The sequence below is a fragment of the Mustela putorius genome, unplaced genomic scaffold (genome assembly GCF_011764305.1).
Source record: "Mustela putorius furo isolate JIRA1106 unplaced genomic scaffold, ASM1176430v1.1 tig00000785_pilon_pilon_pilon, whole genome shotgun sequence".
Lineage (NCBI taxonomy): Eukaryota > Metazoa > Chordata > Mammalia > Carnivora > Mustelidae > Mustela > Mustela putorius.
Window position 1 is genome coordinate 11,321,169 of NW_025421480.1, and position 18,887 is coordinate 11,340,055.

Here is an 18,887-nt window from a genome sequence, read left to right on the forward strand (position 1 = left end):
GAGGAGGAGGAGGAGGAAGAAGAAGAGGAATGGGAATAACACCAGTGGATCGTTGGAAAAAATAAATCCATATAAACTATGGGGAATAGCGCTTAGACATGTAGTAAGTGCTCAATAAATGTTACCATTGTGATTTCCTTCCCACTCATACTTACTGGTGTGTACTTATATTAGTGGTGAGCATAGTCCCTTGGCATTCAGCCCAGGTAGCCTTGTGTTTCGGACTGATTTCATTTGGAATATCTTATGGCCGGGGCATATGTCTATGCTCAGAAGACCCAACTCCTCCCGCCGTGAGACACACTAAAGTGGGTCATCGTGGTCCCCACAGACCACAGCCTCCAGCTGCCACTCTTCCTCCCTCTTGTCTTCTCTGAGTGGTGGGTGCTCGCAGAGACCAGCCATTGCAATGGCTGAGTGTCCCCCCTCTTTTCGGCTGTGGGGCAAGTGGTGCCCGGTTGTGAGTGGTAGAAGATATAGCCTTTTATTTTCCTCTAGGCCAGGGGGCCCCTTCTGCTCCCCAGGGCTGGGGGGATATCTCAAGTGCATAGGGAGCGGTGTCTATGCCTGTTTTATTTCCACCCAGTACTGGGGAGACCCTGTGTTCCGTGGCAAGGCCTGCAAGGGCGGGGAGGACCGTGGCTCCGGAGCATTGGCCAGAGGAAGGTGGTGTGCAACTCTCACCGCTGCTGTGCCGGGTCACACTGGTGAACAGGTCAGTTGTAGACATTTGTGTCTGGAGTTCTGCGGGGTTTCTACTTCTGTCTTTCCTGACTTCTGCATTTCTGAGAGCTGGGTGTTCCCTCACCATCTCTCTGTCTTTCACAAACCCATGTCTGACAAAAAAGGTTTCACAGGCAGGGCACAAGCCTTCCACATGAGTTGACTGACTGCCCGACAAACTGGCTCTGAGACCTCAACCAAGATCTTTCTAGAAGCCGCAGGCAGACCCATGGACCCATTAGATTCCATCAGGCGTCCCTGCTGAAGTTGTTCCCAAAATCACTCCATGCCAACGAAAAGCTACCCGTGTATGCAAATGAGTGTTGGACATGTGGGGAGCAGGGTTGGTAACGGGAGAGTAGAAAGGGCTTCTGGTTCATCTAGGAAGGCTTTCTGGTTGGGGGTGGGGGGTGTGCTGTTGAAGCTGTAATTAAAACGGATGCAGTTTGACAAAAATGAGAGAAGGGTGTGGTTTTAGGCCATAACCCATCCTTTCCTGGTTCAGGTCCTCACTTGAGTCATTCCAGAGTTCCCCTGCCAGCCCCTGGGAAGGTTCCAGTGCATGACATGTCTCAGGAAGCTAGCGAGGTTCCTAGAAAACCACCCACAGAGAGCAGATCTACCATCTCCACCCCCAAATCTTTCTTAGAAATCCTACCTGCAGCTAGGAAGGAACAGATCGGAGGTCAAGGATTAAGCAATAACTGGGTTTGGAGCACCTCCGTAATAGAAATCTGGTTTCTGGTCAGAGCCACTTGCTGGCACCTACTCCCTGGGGGAGGACACAGGACAGATGTGGGTTGAGCGCAGCGGGGAAGGGGGTGTCTGAGGGGCTCTCCGACGTCACTATCTCTCGCTCAGCTGGCAGAGTGGGGCCGGCTCGGCCAGCTGCTCTCCGAAGCGCTCATCTTCCTGTTTTCTCTTGGGGTTTTGAGAGGGAAATCTAAACCGTATGTCTCTGATTCATTACTGTGAACTCATCAAGCTGGTGTTTGGCAAGAGTCCTTGGATATTTCGGAAAGAGCTTTTGGTTTGGTTTCGTTTGTTTTTGTAGTGTTTTTCCTTTGAAATAGGAAGTTCGTTTTTGCCGAGAGTAAAATGACAAACTAGATTGGAGTTTGGATCAGAACATAAGAAGAAATTTAGATATTATCCTTTTGTTTCTCTATTTTTGACTGTGCAATACAAAATAAGTAATAGCTAACATTTAACCTTGCAGATTGGGTCCTATTATTATCATCTCCCACCTACAAATAACAAAACTAAGGCCAGAAGAGTTAGGTGAAACGCTCAAGTCCAAAGAACCGGGAAGTGGTAACCTGATATATCCACACGGTGCCAAGGGCCCACGATAATACTTTGGGGGACTTAGAAAAATGTTTTAATTTCTTAAATTTTTAATTAAACTCAGAAGGAAAAAATGAATTTTTAGATCTGAAGATAATGTTTTAATACGTCATAGAAATATTCATCTTGGGGCACCTGATGGCTCAGTCGGTCAAGCCACTGCCTTTGGTTCAGGTCATGACCTCAGGGTTCTGGGATCGAGTCCAGATCAGGTTCATTGCTTAGTGGGGGCCTGCTTCTCTTTCTTTCTCCCTCTGCCCCTCCCCCCATGCTCTCTCTCTCTCAACTAAATAAATAAATAATCTTAAAAAATATATTTGTCTTTATACCAGCATAGCCATGTAAGTTGTAATTATTTTAGAAGCAGCTCTCGAGGCGGGTGCCAGGTGGAATTAGAACACAACAGTAGCAGCCGGTGGTGGAACTGCCCAAGTATGAGCTGATCACTGGGTACAAAGTGATCAGACACCACCTACACCACCACAAAGACTCAGACACCACCTTACCCCCTCCCTGGGGGAGCCAGGTCCACAGCCGAAGTTCGACAAAGTACTACCAGGTCTGCTCGGGGAAAGTCACGAGAGGCTTCATGAAGGAGTCGGTTCTGAACAAAGAGGCTTAAACGTGAAAGGAGAGAAATGAGAAAGTGGAAGCATTTGTGGGAATGGGAACGTCACTCATATGGGGAAACTGAGGCAGCTGAGAGGTTGTGTTGGTCATCAGCTGACATTCAGTTCCAAAACTACTTTTGAACATTTTTCTTATGTTTCACGTCCAGGACTCATATTTAATTACTAACCTCCATCAGTAGTACTGAAGGCCTAATTGCTACTTAAACTCACAAATGATTATCTTACGTAACAGGAGGAAAAACAGGACTTCTGTTTTGCTCATAGTTCTCTCCTGTTAGATATTAACTCATATTCATTCTTTAGTAGTTAGTGTCCACCAGTTATTAGCAAATTGTCCTAAAGTTCATAAGAAAACTTCTCACTTCCTTATTTTTGCATCATAGTGACATACTAAGTTTTGCAGGTTTCCATGGGGCAGACTGGTGGTTTACAAACAGGGCTCCTCAGAGATAGAGCTTGGTAAAGATGCCCAGAGTGGGGGCTTGGGGCCTTTCTGCCTGCTTTAACCTGAATATTAGATAGATTGATTGATAGATCGATAGCCAAGGACTTTCACTAAATAAGAATAGCTTCCATCTACACCACGTGCTCTCTGTGCCCGGCCCTGTTCCCAGCGCCTCATACGCATTAGCTCCCTTGATTCTCACTATAACCCTATGTGATGAGTACTGCCCTTACCCCCATTTGACAGATCAAGAAACAGAGGCCAGAGAGGCCCAATAACTCGCCACAGTCATAGCACAAGATCTGAATCCAGTTTTGCTCTGTGTGTTACCCACTCACCATGAGGCCTCTGCGTCTGCCATGTTGCAGCCCGCTGGTTGGGGATGTTCCTGGGCCTCAGATCCCCAGTGGTACCCTCCAGTGGGCCTCTCAGCCTCATTCTGGTCCATCGTGTTTGGTAGCTGCCGGTGACACCTTGTGCTCTGTGCAGGGCTAATTGAGAATGTAGACCCCAAGGAAGATCCAGGGCCTGAAGGCCCACAGGAGCACACAGAGGGCCTTCCTCACAGTGGACAAAGCTCGGGCAAACCGAGCCTGTGAGGGAGCGTCAGGGCTGTATCTTACTAACACTAATAACTTACCAACACTAATAACTCATAACTTACTGTATCTTACACTAATAATTAGTGTGACCAATGGCATTTATAGCAGTTGCTGTTCTAGACCTTTCACACTCATGATCTTATTTAACCCTCAAAGCAACTGAGCAGGCAGGTATTATGAGTCTCACTGTCCAGGGGACACTGAGCCATCCGGCAGTTTGAGTGACTCCCCAGAGGGCACACTAGCTCCCCTGTACCTGTTACCAGGCCACAGTACCTCTGCTCCCTATGTGGCCACCACCACATACCCACCAAACCCATCTGTGCAGAAGTTCCTCCATGAGTGTTCTCGGGATCTTCCTCTGCTTCTGTTCCTGCCTCCGACAGTCAGTTCCTCAAAAAGGTGAAAAGTTCTACTCACCCGCTCTTTGTGAGCTGCCCCCGCACCCCCGCCAACCAATGCCAAGGACCCCACAGGAAGTTCCGGGTAAGTTGAACTCTAGTGAGATGTTCCAACTTCATGGCTCTGCTTGCATCAGCAGCTGGCATCTCTGGTCGAAATGTGGAATTAGGGGCACCTGGGTGGCTCAGTCGTTAAGCCTCTGCCTTCGGCTCAGGTCATGATCTCAGTGTCCTGCGATGGAGCCCTGCATCCGGCTCCTTGCTCAACGAGGAGTCAGCTTCTCCGCCTCTCTCTGCCTGCTTGTGTTATATCTCTCTGTCAATTAAATAAAATTTTTTTTAATGGGTAATTAAGGACCCAGCCTCAAATGTAGTTTTCTGTTCCTTTATCCCTCCCCCAAACCACTTACTTGGGGAGACAGGCATAAAGCATATATCTACCCAAACGCCCCCAAAATGTCCCTACAGGTGAGTGTCCAAGACCCAGCCATTTAAATCATCACGCAAATGAGGTGACAGCCTGTTAGGTGGCCAGAGCCATCTCCGCTCACACCCAGAGGGAACGCAAACACTGCCAGGCCAGCCTCAGTCCCCCCAGCCCGTCCCTGGCCTGATGACTCAGGGAGAAGCCATGCAGCGGTTTACTCAGCAGCCTCTCGATTTCCCTGCCCGTCCTCCGGCCCGCACCCGCACCTGCATCTAACACAGACAGGGAGAGGTGGTAATAAATGGGCTGTTCTCAGTTGTCATGGCTGGGCAGCGAAAATGCCCGCTCAGCCTGATTCATGAAAACACACTCCCCTACCTCTGAGTGATCCCTGGGCGTGCAGAGATGCAAAGGGGCAACTAGGGCTGGGCCCAGCTTTGGTCTTGGGAAAGCGTCATTCATCTGTGTGAAGCACAGATTGTGACAATGGAGCACCAAAGTTTCCTTTTCCGCCATCTACAAAGACGTGAATTTCTAAGCAAATGAATTCTATGGTTAGTTTGTGTCTTCAGTGCGTACATGGTGTGCACTTGGTGAGGACTGAGGCAATAACTAAAGATGACCCCTGGTGACAAGAAAAAAATGGGTAAGATAATCAGTTGTAGCATCTTCGCCTATGAGAGAAAATCAGGCATTTCCAAGCCGTCCCAAGGCACCGTAGATCAGCAGGAAAACAGACCTGTGACTGGCAATGTTTCCCTCTTTGCTGGAGCAGATCGGTGGGACCTCCTTCTTCAACCGTCTGTCCCTCCACTCACTAAACATGCATCTGTTTGAAAGAAGCAAAAGCCATTGAACTTTATTTAAATAACTTATCTTCTAAAAGCCCAGACTCTGCTCCCTACCTCGGTTATTCTGAATGAACAAGATGGCCCTACAGAAAGACTTTGTGAAGAATCACGGGGGTTTGGAATGTATCAAGTCCTTGCCACTCAGTTCTGTCTGCAGACCGGCAGCATCAGCATCACCTGGGAGCTTGCGAGGAACAGAGGCTCTGCAGCCCTTCGATCTCCTGGGGCAGGATCTGCAGTTTAACGAGATCCCCAGTCTCTTCCGGTGCCCACGGAAGTTCCAGAAGCCGGGCTGGGTTGGGTTACATCTTCACGGGCAGTGACTTCCCTTGCAGAGTTTTGCTCTGCTCCAATGATGCTACCAGAGGCTGGTCATCTCTGAACAGGTGCTGCATTTGGGGGTGGAGGGGCAGCGAGTTCTGGGGCTTGCTGAGGATAGGGGGGGGCAAGGAAAGAACAACCCAAGGTATGGGAAGACAGAGTACAAGGTGGGGTGTGTGCACCAGGACCTTGGCGGCTGGCCTGTAGGTGGGGAGGAACAATGAGGGGAAGTAGCCCAGAAAGCAGATTCTCCCAGGGGGTAGTGGGCAGCAGGGAGGGGGGGTCCATACCCCGTGAGGGGAAGCATCTGTCCTCAGTACAGGTGGTGGGAATGGAAGAGAAAAAACCCTTCAGGATCAGCGCAGTGATCCAGGAGGTCTCTCTCTCAGCTCGGCGCGTGGTGGGGAGGGGTAGGGCTGTTGGCTGGGGCTAGGGAAAGGTCAAAGACAAAGCCAGGCTGAGAGAGAGCTGGGTCAAGGCCCAGTTCATCACTCCTGGAGCATCTGCTCCTCATCTGCACTAAGAATATGAGAGAAACAGACAGTGCTCCAGAGGTAGGGAGATAAGCCTGGGCTTCTGAGCCTCTGGCTGCAGAGCAGAGAAAGACAAAGGCAGATCAAGGCTGGCTCTGAGTTAAGACCACCCATGCCAAATATGTGTCATTTTCTTGGGACAAACCCTGAGCCCATAAGATGAGCACAGTCAACAGCCATACCCCTTTTACTCCCCTAATAAGGTGACATTCCTCCCCCTCAGCACTTCTCAGACAGAAGGCAGACTCGGGCTTCCTGAGTCCCCCAGACTGCAAGGATGTATACGGAGGGCTGTAAGCTCCCTGTTGAATTTCTCTTTCTTAACCGTAATAGATGGAGGCGGCCCTCACAAAGCCTTTCTCGCCCCTTGAATGCACTTGGCGTAGCTGGGAGGTTTCAACTGTCAGACTATAAGCTTTAAGTTACCTCTGGGGTAAACTTATATCCAGTCTATATCTAGTTCCTTTGGAAGGTCTTCTCTACCCTAACAGAGTAGCTGAGTCGAAACCTCAACACTACATCTTGTGTATGTGTCACAGGGAAAAGAAAGCAACTAGGAAGGCCCTCAGTGTTGATCAATATTGGTTCTGTAAATAAGAGACATCCGTTCTTGGGATAGGATGCAGTAGTTAAAAAGAATGAGGTCTGTCTCAGTGTGTGAGCATGAGATGGTGTCAAGATGTATCTAGTATTGTCTTATTTGTACCTAAAAGGAGAGGGAAAGATGTTCTCATAGATGTCTTTATGCATAGAATATTTCTGGATGTATATATTAGAAGCCAGATTATCCACTGCTTTTAAGTAAGGGGCTTTGAAGGTTAGAGCTAGAGAGGGAAGACTTAGTTTTTACTGCACACCATTCAGTAGTCCTGAATTTCTCCGTGTGTGTGCACATGTATTTTCTGTATATTTATAATATATAAACATATATAAAGATATATCTGATGTAAGTATGTGTATATGTATCCCCATTACATTTTCAACTCCCCAAAAATTAGTCATTTAAAATGGTGATTATGAAGATTAATGTAGCAACACGGAAAATTTTATGACATAATGTTAAGTGAAAAGGGCCAGATTCAAAGTCATTATGTGCATTCTGATTTCAATCATATGAAGATAAGGAGATGAATAAAATTTAAGAGCAGTTTTATTATAGTGCTGGAATTTTCCATACTTATAAAAATCAACAACAAAGTGGAGGTATAATTTATATACAATATAATGCATATCAGTTATAAGGGCACATTTGGATGAAATAGAACTATCACTACAATCGAGTTACAGAATATTTCCATCATCCCAAAAAGGTTCCTTGTACCCAATTCCATTCAGTGCTGGGATCAGTCCCACAATCAATGATGTGCTTTCTGTCACTATAAATTGGACGTGACTTTTCTAGAGTTTCATAAACATGGAATCTTTAGCATGTACTCTTTGTGTCCTGGCTTTTCTTTTACTCAGTATATTGCTTGTATCCATCCTCCCCTTCTTCCTTAATAACCAAACTCTCAGTAAAAGATTATACCTCCTAACCCTCCTTGAAACTAGATGTGACCATATGATAAAATTATGGTCAAAGAAACATAATTAGAAGGGTCTTCCGGAAAGTCTATGTAAAAGTGAGAGACAGATACCCACTTTCTTTTCTTCCCCTTTCTATAGCTGTTGGCCTGGAATATGGACCTGATGAATGGCACGCCAGCCGCCATCTTGGAATACGAAATGACATTAAAGAAAAGGAGCCTGAGTCTTTTTTTTAAATAGATTTTTTTAAAGATTTTATTTGTTTATTTGACAGACGGAGATCACAAGTAGGCAGAGAGAGAGGAGGAAGCAGGCTCCCTGCTGAGCAGAGAGCCCGATGCAGGGCTCGATCCCAGGACCCTGAGATCATGAACTGAGCCGAAGGCAAAGGCTTTAACCCACTGAGCCACCCAGGCGCCCTAAGCCTGGGTCTTTGATGCCACAATAGCACTGCCATACCAGCTTGACTCCCTTCCCCTTAAGCAGCTTTTACACGGAAAAAATACGTATCTTGTTCAAGCACAAATATTTTGGGCTCTTCTGCTAAATTTGTGGTTGAAACTAACTCTAAATGTAACGTAAGCCTTCAAGCACAAGTTGACATTTTAAAACATTATGCAAATATTTGATTAAATATTAATTTTAATTTTAAAAATAAACCTTTATACCAAAATCTTACAAAAATAGTTCAAGAAAAACACCAGAGACCACTCTTTCCCATGAACATAGTTGCAAAAATTCCTTTTTTATAAAAAAATATTTTATTTATTTATTTGACAGAATGAGATGCAGCGAGAAAGGGAACACAGCAGGGGGAGTGGAAGAGGGAGAAGCAGGTTATCAGCTGAGCAGGGAGCCCAATGCAGGGCCCGATCCCAGGACCCCAGGATCACAACCCGAGCCGAAGACAGACGCTCAATGACCGAGCCACCCAGGCACCCCACAGTTGCAAAAGTTCTTAACAAAATGTTGGTAAATTGAATCCAGCAATATACAAAAAGAATAAGCTACCATGCCCAAATGGAGTGTATCCCGAGAATGAAAGTTTGATTTGACATTCAAGAATAAATTAATGTAGTTGACCGTTTTAACAGAATAAAAGATTTTTGAAAATCAAACCATCATGGTACCTGGGTGGCTCAGTGAGTTAAGCCTCTGCTTTCGGCTCAGGTCATGATCATTGGGCTCTCTACTCAGCAGAGAGTCTGCTTCCCTCCCTCTCTCTGCCTGCTTGTAATCTCTCTCTCTGTCAAATAAATAAATAAAATCTTAAAAAAAAAAAATCAAACCATCATCTCAGTAGATGCCGGAAAAAAATTTGAAAAAATTCAGTATTTCCTCATGACCAAAAACTGTCAGCAAAGTAAAAATAGAAGTGAACTTCTCAACTTGATAAAGGGTAATTCTGGAAAAACAGAAAACAAAAAACCCTACAGCTAGCAATATACTTAATGATGAAAGACTAAATGCTTTCCCCCTGATGTGGGAAACAATGAAATGATGACTACTTTTAACGCACGTATTAAATATTGTGCTGATGTCCTCAGCCAATGTAAAAAAGAAGACAAATTAAAAGGCACAAAATTTGGAAAGCAAAAAGTAAAACTTTCTCTATTTACAGGCAACATGATTATCTACATAGAAAATCCCAAGGAATCAGAAAAATAAAATCCAACTAGAATTAACAAGTAAATTTAGTGAGGTTAAAGAATACAAGATCAGGGCACCAGGGTGTTTCAGTCTTTAATGGGCTGCCTTCAGCTTAGGTCATGATCTCACAGTCCTGGGATAGAGCCCCGCATCAGGCTTTCTGCTCAGTGGGGAGCCTGCTTCTCCCTCTCCCACTCTCCCCCTGCTTGTGTTCCCTCTCACTGTGTGTCTCTCTGTCAAATAAATAAATATAATCTTTAAAAAAATACAAAATCAATATACAAAAACCAGCAACAAACAATTGGGAAATCATAATCTTATAAATTCCATTTACAGAAACATCAGAAAGCAGACAAGACTTAGGGGGAAATTTAACGGAAGGTGTGCAAGACCTTTCTGTTGAATATTATAAAACATGGAATTTATAAAAAACATTATATATAAGCAGAGAGAAATTAAAGAATGCTTAAACAAATGAATAGATATATCACCTTCCTAAACTGGAATACTCAGTATTTTCAAGACATTTACTCTCCCCAAATGGATTCACAGATTCAGCACAATCCTATTTGAACACAGCTGTGGTCTTCAGACATTGACGAGTTGATTATTAATTTATACGGAATTTTTAAGATAATACAATGAATCTAAAATAGAATAAAACCAAAGCAAAGCCGTCACCAAGGCAGCAGCGAAGAAGGAAGAAGGGCTTGGATCAGGTAACTCAGGAGCTCCTCCGGGGAGACACGGTCTGAGCTGGTAGTTAAGTACTTAGCAGGTGCAGACATTCATGAAAGGCATTGATTTACTTAGGTTTTCCCAATCGTAAGGAACTAAAATTCACCCCATTTCGTTAAATGAAGGAATTATCTAGAAGATTAAATCTCCCAGAAATCCTTAGAGACACCTCGTAGATTCTGAGCTTGGAGGGCAGTCCTGGATCCAAAGCTCCTCTTCTGGCCGCAGCAGCTGGACCCCCTAAATCTTTAAGGTCAGCTCCTGCTGTCATCTGCTTTATTCTCTCTACACCTCCGGGAAAGAAGCTAGAAGGATAGGTTAAAACCAGATGCAAAAGACTTTGTTTGCCCAGGCAAGTTGGTTTTTATCATTGTAGCCACTAAAGGTTTTTATACAAGAGGAAGAACTGATCGGATTTGGCTCTGGGGCACATAATTCCATTGGTGTGTGGAGACGAGAGGCAGGATGTCAGGGAAGAAAAGTATTGCAAAGAAGAGAGACTAAAGCTCAAAACCAATGGAACTCAGTGAATGTGGGGTTTGGGTCGTAGCAAGACACATCCTACTCCGGTCAAAAATTTTTCTATCTCCTTAGGAAACAGCAGGAAGGGGAGTTCACGCATCTGCATTTTGCAACAACTCGCCAGTTGATGCTGGTTGAGAACGACTAGTCCAGACAAAGTGGCGTTCCTAGGGATGGAGTGAGAACAGAGAGAAGACAGGGATGGGGGACCGCTGGACCCGGCGGAGCAGGCGTCCAGGTAACTGGAGCTTCTCGCTGAGGAAGCTGGGTGGGTGATATCTCCTTTTGCTAGGCCTTGAGAACGGAAGGCCAGTCTCGGTTTCTATACGGGACTGGAGGTGAGAGAGGTGGAGACGGTTACTTCTGCACGTCGCACAGAGAGCCTAGGAAGTCGGTCCCCTGACGTACCCAGCAGGCAGTGCCAGAGATGGGCCGACTCCCGCCAGCGCTTGAGCTTTGCCTCCCTGGGGCAGGCCCTCCTGGCCAGAAAGGTGCTCTCTGGGTGTCAGTCAGTTAGATAGACTCTGAGTCTCAGACTCTGAGCAAGTCCAAGGCAACTTTCTCCCGGTTTTGCTGTGGTGGTTGCCATGTTATTTAGCATGGACTTCGTTAGCCCTTTGATTTAGAATATGCTGGAAGCAATTTCACCAGCATATCCAACAGGTTCCAGGATTCCACTCTGCTGGTTCTTCTGAAGAGACTTTAATAAAGGGGCATGGGCAGGAATGGGGGGAATGGACAAGGAATGTGGAGGCCCCCAAGGGATTTCAACGGCGGGAAGCTGTTACAGGTAGGCCGGACAGAGGGAGAGGCTGGTGCTACTGAGGCCCAGGGGAAATGGGCTGTGGAGGAAGGGTTGCTCCTGCAGGAGAAGCTACAGTCACAGAGGAAGCAGCCACTGCCAGAAGGAAGGTTCCAAGTCAGAGGGACAAGCAAGAAACAGCCTGGCCAACATCTCCCTGCTCTCACACTCCAGTCTCCTACTGGTACCTCTGCTGGGTGAACACCAGCGAGGAGCCAGCCATCGGGAAAGCCCAGGGCGAAGGCCCTGGGGATCGGCCTGCAGACACAGAGAGGCAGGGAAGGCTGGAGAACGGATCAGGTGCAGATGCTGAGGCGCAAACTTTGAGATGCACCAGCACAACCACATTCCCCCCCCCCCCCCAGCCTGTGCGAGGCAGCAGCTTGAAAAGTCTGTGAAAGAACAGAAAAACCACATCCCAGGAAGTCAAGATGCTTGGATTCCAACAGGCCGACCCTCCCACACATCAACTGTCTTTGGGGGCACCCTGCTGGCATCCTGGCCTTGACTGCCTCAGCTCTGAAAGAGTAGGTTGGACCACATGACTTTCAGGGCCTTCCCGCATAGGGTCCCCTGACCGTGCTGTCAGCCAGCTTGCTCTCTGCCCGGCAGACAGGGCTGGCTGCTGGGTCCCCGCTCCTGGGGCTGTCCCCCGCCCCCATGCCCACTGGGCCCTGAGCCCAACCGAGGGCAGTGCCGGGGAGGGCTCCTGGGGCCGGCCGGTCTCCGGAACTACACAGCCTGCTCCTCTCTTCCAGCGAAGCCCTGCAACCTGCAGAGTCAACCAGGGACTTTCTCAAACGTATTTTTTTGCTGTGATAAGGTACATTCAAAAAGAAAGAAGAGTGTATTCATCTCCAGAAAGCAGCAGCTCACAGACCTGCGCTCCAAGCTCCAGGTCCTATGCCCCTGCTCAGTTCCTGATAACTGAAGACGAAACTTGAACAGCAAAAGGGAAGTCTCCTGGCTCCTACAGGGTATCAAATCCTGTTTCTACCCAGTTTCAGTTCTTAAAGACACAGGATTCCATATTTTCTCACCCAAGATGCTGGAAAGCCAAGCATGTTCAGTGACCACCAACCACCTTCGTTTGGCCCCCGGGGATCAGCCGGGGGGTGGGGAGGGTGACATGGAAGCGTGCCACAGAGCCTTTCCGAAGCCAGGCTTGGAAAGGGCATCTGCCTCTTTGTGAAATGCATCATCATCTTTCTCCTTATTCATCTAAAGAAGCGGTCTGGGCAAGTGCACAGATTTGCTCAGCCTGATCTGGGGCCCAGAGAGCCTCTGATGCTTTTACTTTCCTAGCTTCCTGCGGGGGCCCAGATGACTCATCATTTTCTTTTGGAGGTGGGAAGTTCTGTGCACCCTGGCTTCAGGTTCACTCCAAGAGTGGCCTCTGGGAGCAGCCCGCTCCCCCCTTGAGCCTCTGCTGGAGAATAGCCCAAGATTCAATGTATTTGGGGTCCTGTTGCTTTCCATGCATTTATTTGCAAATACACGTTCAGTTATGTGGTTGTTTTGTGGGCTCTGTGGTTTATTAAAGAGGACAGAGGAGGGGGGAGAAGAAAGAGCAATATAAAAAAGAAAAGGTGCCATAGGTATTAGTAAGGGTGCCCATGCATATGAAAATACACAAGAAGGAAACCAAGGGGGTGTGTCCACCGACAGAGAAGATGGGAAATTGTTTCCACAATGGTTCTCTTTAGGACTAAGAAGTTTTTTCACCGAAGTTAGATAACAGAACAAGCAGTAACAATCGAATGGGATGTGTGCTCTGACTCACATCCAGAGTCCAGGAAAGCCCCTTAACCAACTTTGTGGGATCACAGAAGATTGCTGGAGAAAATCACATTTCGTGGTGACGTAAAGGATGGTCGGGAGTTTGTGTTAACAGTAAGGAGGAGGAACAGCAAATCGGAGAACCTGATTCAGGATAATGGAGCCCAGGACAGCAAAACAGGAGAAATGGCCCCAGAGACTCTGCCCCTTCGAGATGACACACTCAGTGTCAATCAATACACTGCCTGGCTTTCTTGGACTCTGTCCGCATGGGGAGAACATCGCCCAAAAACACTAGGGTCATTTGGTCATTCAAGTGCAGGGGTGCCTGGGTGGCTCGTAGGTTAAAACCTCTGCCTTTGGCTCAGGTCATGATCCTAGGGTCCTGGGATGGAGCCCCGCATTGGGCTCTCTGCTCAGTAGGGAGCCTGCTTCCTCCTCTCTCTCTCTCTCTCTCTCTGCCTGCCTCTCTGCCTACCTGTGATCTCTGTCTGTCAAATAAATAAATAAAATCTTAAAAGAAAAAAGTGCAAACAAAGGCAAAGTCAGGGCCCTTGTTCAGATATGAAATGAACAGGGGTTAAAATTTTTACTTATTAGAGATTAAATAAGATCATAAAGATTAAAAGTCATTAATCGTTGGGGAAGCTGAGCTCTTATGTAGCCCATTCAAAAGAGAATCCAAAGAACCACCATATTTACAGATTCGGAATATTGAACTGAACACGCCCATGGAAGCATGACTGGTTTCTCAAGGAGGAGGGAGGGAGAAAAGTAAACTGACTTCGAGGAACAGGACATCATTTGCATGTCTAGAGATGAGAATCAGTTTGCGTTGTTACCAATTAGCTATCATTTACAGAGTTGTAAAACGGCTCAAAGACATCGAAAGGCTATAATTAGATAACGCCAGAAATGTCCCTCACGACAATACATAGTTTTCCCTTGAGCTTTTCCCCTCTAAGACTGATCTGCTCAATTCCTTTCTTTTTCCCCTGCAGACCAGAGCCACTGGTCTGGTGTGATTCCCGTATCCACCTGCATGCACAGGATAAGTCAAATACCCCTAAGCAAATAGTAAAGACTTAGAAAGTAGTGTTGTACAGCAAATAAAAATATAGTGACTATTTACAGCATTTAAATTGCAGAAAACAACTGAGAGTCTTGTTTCTTGTGTGTTCTCTGCCCCACACCTACACCTCCCTCGTCATCAACCTATTGTGCTTTTGACATGATCGTTACAAGATCTTTATGAGGCAACTTCACTGCTGACTTACAGGAATCCTTAATTTAAAACAGGCAGACTGACCCAGATGAAGAATTATAGGAACGAAGGAAGTAGGTTAGGTCCATGCCCTTAAATGGGGAAATCACACTGAGAAATTCACATCACAGATGAAGTAATATTAAATGATGGGGGTGTGGAATGGGGGTGAGGGCTTACCTGGAATGAGGACTACGGAAGAAGTAACCGTTCATTCCATCAGTCACTCAGACGGGTGTTTCAGGGCTTACCATGTGCTAGCAACCATGGTAAACAACCAGGGATATATGGATGAATAACGCAATCCCTGTCCTACAGTTATTTACGATCTAAGTAGGAATGTTACCGGTTCAGACAAGATGGAAAAGGGTCTGGAGGTGGGATTTCAGAAGTTCTATGTTAAGGTGATTCTCTAAGATATGTGCGTGTGTTGAGGGTTATCTGTCCCTTGCAGGTCCTTGTTACCCTCACCCTGACACGTGCACGCACACACACACACACAATGGACACTTAACTACTGATCATTTAAACAATAGTTAATTCAGGGGTGCATGGGTGGCTCAGTTGTTAAGCGTCTGCCTTCAGCTCAGGCTATGATTCCAGGGTCCTGGGATCAAGCCCCATCGAGCCCCACATCAGGCTCCCTGCTTGGTGGAAAGCCTGGTTCTCCCTCTCCCAATCCCTCTGCTTGTGTTCCCTCTCTCGCTGTGTCACTCTCTGTCAATAAACAAAATATTTAAAAAAAAAAAAACCAAACAGCTAATTCATAAATTAGTAACAACTAATCATTCATAGTTTTATTTTTAAATAAGTGTTTTGTTATTTACTTCTATAAATAAATGTATTGGTTTGGTACAATCAGTTATTAGAGTGAATAAGTAATTACTAATAAAGTTTAGTAATCATTAATATTTAGCAAATTCACCACAATAGTTCGTGAACTACTGCAGGGTACATTCACTGGTTCTTCCCATTCTTTTACCGTGGGATGCTGGCCCCCACTGGTGTTCCTCCAACTCTCTAACTTTCTCAATTTCAGAAAGTACTGCCTGGCAGATTGAGCCTTCTGTGGGTTTGTGACATTTGGGAAGGTACTTTCTTGCCTTGCCGCTAGTCTACAGGAGAGATTGCAAGGAACCCCACGAATGCCGGGGTGCTTGGGAAACACTGCCACTTTCCAGGCCCCGAGCAAGAACACTTGCTCTGTCCACGAGTGAGGGACCGTAGACTGAGACGGAGCAGAGGAAGTCTTCAGAGCTGAACAGAGGCTGATGCCCCGCACACGGCCACTGAGAACTTAAACCAGTTCAAGAAAGGTCTCGATAATGGATGGATAGATAAGTAGCAGGTTTTTTAGGGAAATCAGGGAAGTTCCAATTCCATCTCTGGCCTTTCAGGATGGTGCCTTAGAATGCAAACACTGGGCTGTCCCTCGCACTTTCCTCAGCATCGTGGTCGGAATTCTGGGCTAGTGGCCTTTGGTCTGATCTTGGATGACATTTCTGAACTTCTCAAGAATATCGGACCCGAAAAGGTCACGCTAGAACACCCAGAAGAGCAGGTGAGCTGCCCCTAGGGCCAAAGTTGGCCCTGAACACCGCTCCAGATTTAAGACACGAGTCCTTCAAGCATGCCACACCAAGTGCATCGGCACCTGCTAAATACAGACTTTCATGATGCCTGTGGTGGTGGACGTGAACCCATTGATCTCCTTTGGTCTCAAATAGATAAGTGGGGGCCATCTCACCAAGGAGGTCCATTTCCAAGTGGGCAAGGCAGGAAAGTTCCCTCGACTCCAAGCGTGGAGTGGTTTGCAAACATTCTGGCCTTGGCCAGCACCACTCTCCCCCCTCGAGTTACATGTCAGTATTAGGGGGCTTCCAGGTGCACAAACCCCTGGGGATTCAGCATCACTTGCCCAGGAGCAGAATGCTTTTGGTTCAGAGCTCAGGATCCCCCCTCCCCCTCCTTCTCTCTTCCCCTCTCCCTCTGTTCCTCTCCCCTTCCTCCTCTCCATTTTCCCTTCTTCCTGCTCCCCGACTTTCCTTTATAAGCCTTCTTGCTGTGGCATGGATGACCCTGCCAGGACTTCCCAGATACCGTGGGAAGGGAGATGTGTCCATGAGATTCAGGGCCTCCCCCTTGTCTTCCAGCTCCTGCTAGGACAGAACTCACAGCCCTGGTAAGTACAGCCCAGACTGTGGAAACCCTAGCGTTGATGGGAAAGAAGAGAGGGGCTTTTGGGTCTCGCTTTCCTGTCCGTTAGTGTCATCATTCTCAACCAAGGTTTGGGGCCCAAACTGGGGCCTGATTCATTGATGGAAACCCCAGGCTTCAGGGCTGGGCTGCAGCTACACAGGGAGGGGCTGCGGACAGGAAGTGGTGTGGCCTGTGTGGGTGTGAGGGCAGGGTTTCCTCCCTCTGACACTTTCTATGCTGAAGGGGCCTTTCTCAGCCTGCCTCCTACCTCCCACGGCCCCCCACACACCGGCACTGGGGGACTCAATCCAGATGCGGGGCTCCAGGCCACGCACACAGCAGCCGCGTGAATACAACCGAGTAAACCCGATCCCCGGCAACCTACGGACTTCCCTTGTCCCTCCTGGAATAATACAGTACTTCCTCAAGTTTATACAGAATTTTTGCTTCTTCGGAGTAGGGGCCTAGGGAGCGGAGATGCCCCAGTGGGGAGGTTGATAAGGGCATTCTTAGCAGCTAAGGTCAGTGAACATTTGGTTTTCAAAACTCTTGTCGCCATGGCCAGTTATCCCGGAGGGGACTCGGACCCCAGCACCATGATGCACTACCCTGAGCTTCCCTGGCTTGACGTCACATTTATTGTTCTGACATCAGATGTGGGGGTGGCTCCACTTTAGTGAATCCGCAGCTCGGGGGGAAGGCCCCCGTGTTTAGCAGCTAGTTGGAATCAAGGCCTGGTTAGCAGATAAAGCCATTAGCCCATTGGAGCAAAGTGACTGGATCTGGGGGTATTTAGGAGATCCAACGGAAGGGCTTGGTGAATCACTCTGGGAGCATAATGGTTCTAGCTATGATGCCAGGTGGGGACAGAGCCCTTTATTAGACAAGCAGGAAAGATCGAGAAACATCTTTGAAGGGAAGACGATACGATCGTGAGTACAGCTGTGAACGTGTCGAGTGGGTTATGATTGTGTGATGTGCTCTTGGAGACATGGGAAGGGCCCCTGAATATACCAGCCGTTGTTCTGGGTACGGAGGCAGGAATTATTAGTTCAGGGACAGATGGGAGGTGGAGGCCCCAAGAAGAGGAGCTCCTTTCTACTGTGCAGCAGCAGGTAGAGGCATGGAAGGAAATGCAGAAGCTAGCGCCGTAACCTGAGGGAGCAAAGGAAGACAAGACCTGAAGTGTGGCCATTAGATTTGGCAGCCAGAGCTTGCTGGGGCCCTGCAGGAGGACAGTTTCAGTGAGGGGGAGGGAGCAAAGCTAGATCTTCTGACAGAGACTGACAGGTAGTCCCCAAATCCCATTTGTCCCCCACTGAGCACATGGCCGAATTTCAATCCCCAATGTCCCCGGTAGCTCAGTGAGGCCATGCAATTGAGGACTGGCCATGGGCTGTGGGCGGAAATGGTATGAGAGAGATCTGCTCCCCACCATCCTTCCTGGGCCCCTTGTCCTGAGTCTCCTGGCCAGAGGAGAGGAGCCAGGGGGCCCCAAGGCCTTGGGGGTACAGAGCAACTGCATGGAAGGAGATGGTCTCTGAATCATGGTGCAGAGCCAAGGCACTGGGGCCAGGGAGGCCAGCAGGCTCAGACACCCCGGGGCTCGCAGTGGAACCGGGGAGCAGCCGGCCAGACACGGTGCCAGAAGGGGTCAGAGTGGATCAGCGGGCAGGCTGTGGAGGACTGTGCAGGCCAGGACTGCTGGAAGTCCCACGGGATCTGGCTGAGATGTGACCAGCACGGAAGGTGCTCCCTGCAGGGACAGACGGTGTTGGAGGTAAAAGACAGCAGCTTCCAAACACCTGCTGGTACAGGAACACAATTTATGTGTTCATACTCACAGCCACGGTGGCTCTGGGACCCTGGTTCTGAGTCTACCACTCACGAATGGGCTGGTCACCAGCCTGTAGTGGTCCTGGCCAGCCTTGGGAGGTACTGACAAGAGGTCATGCCATGTATAGACCCCAGGTCCTGCCCTGAGTCACCTCCTGCGACATGGCTTCAGCTTGATGTTCTTGGTTCTGAGGTGCACCAGGAGTCATGTCAGACCCTCTGGGATTCCGCCCTGGTTCTGCTCCTTGTTCTCCGGGGACCTTGGGCAAGGCCTTTCCCCCACTGCCT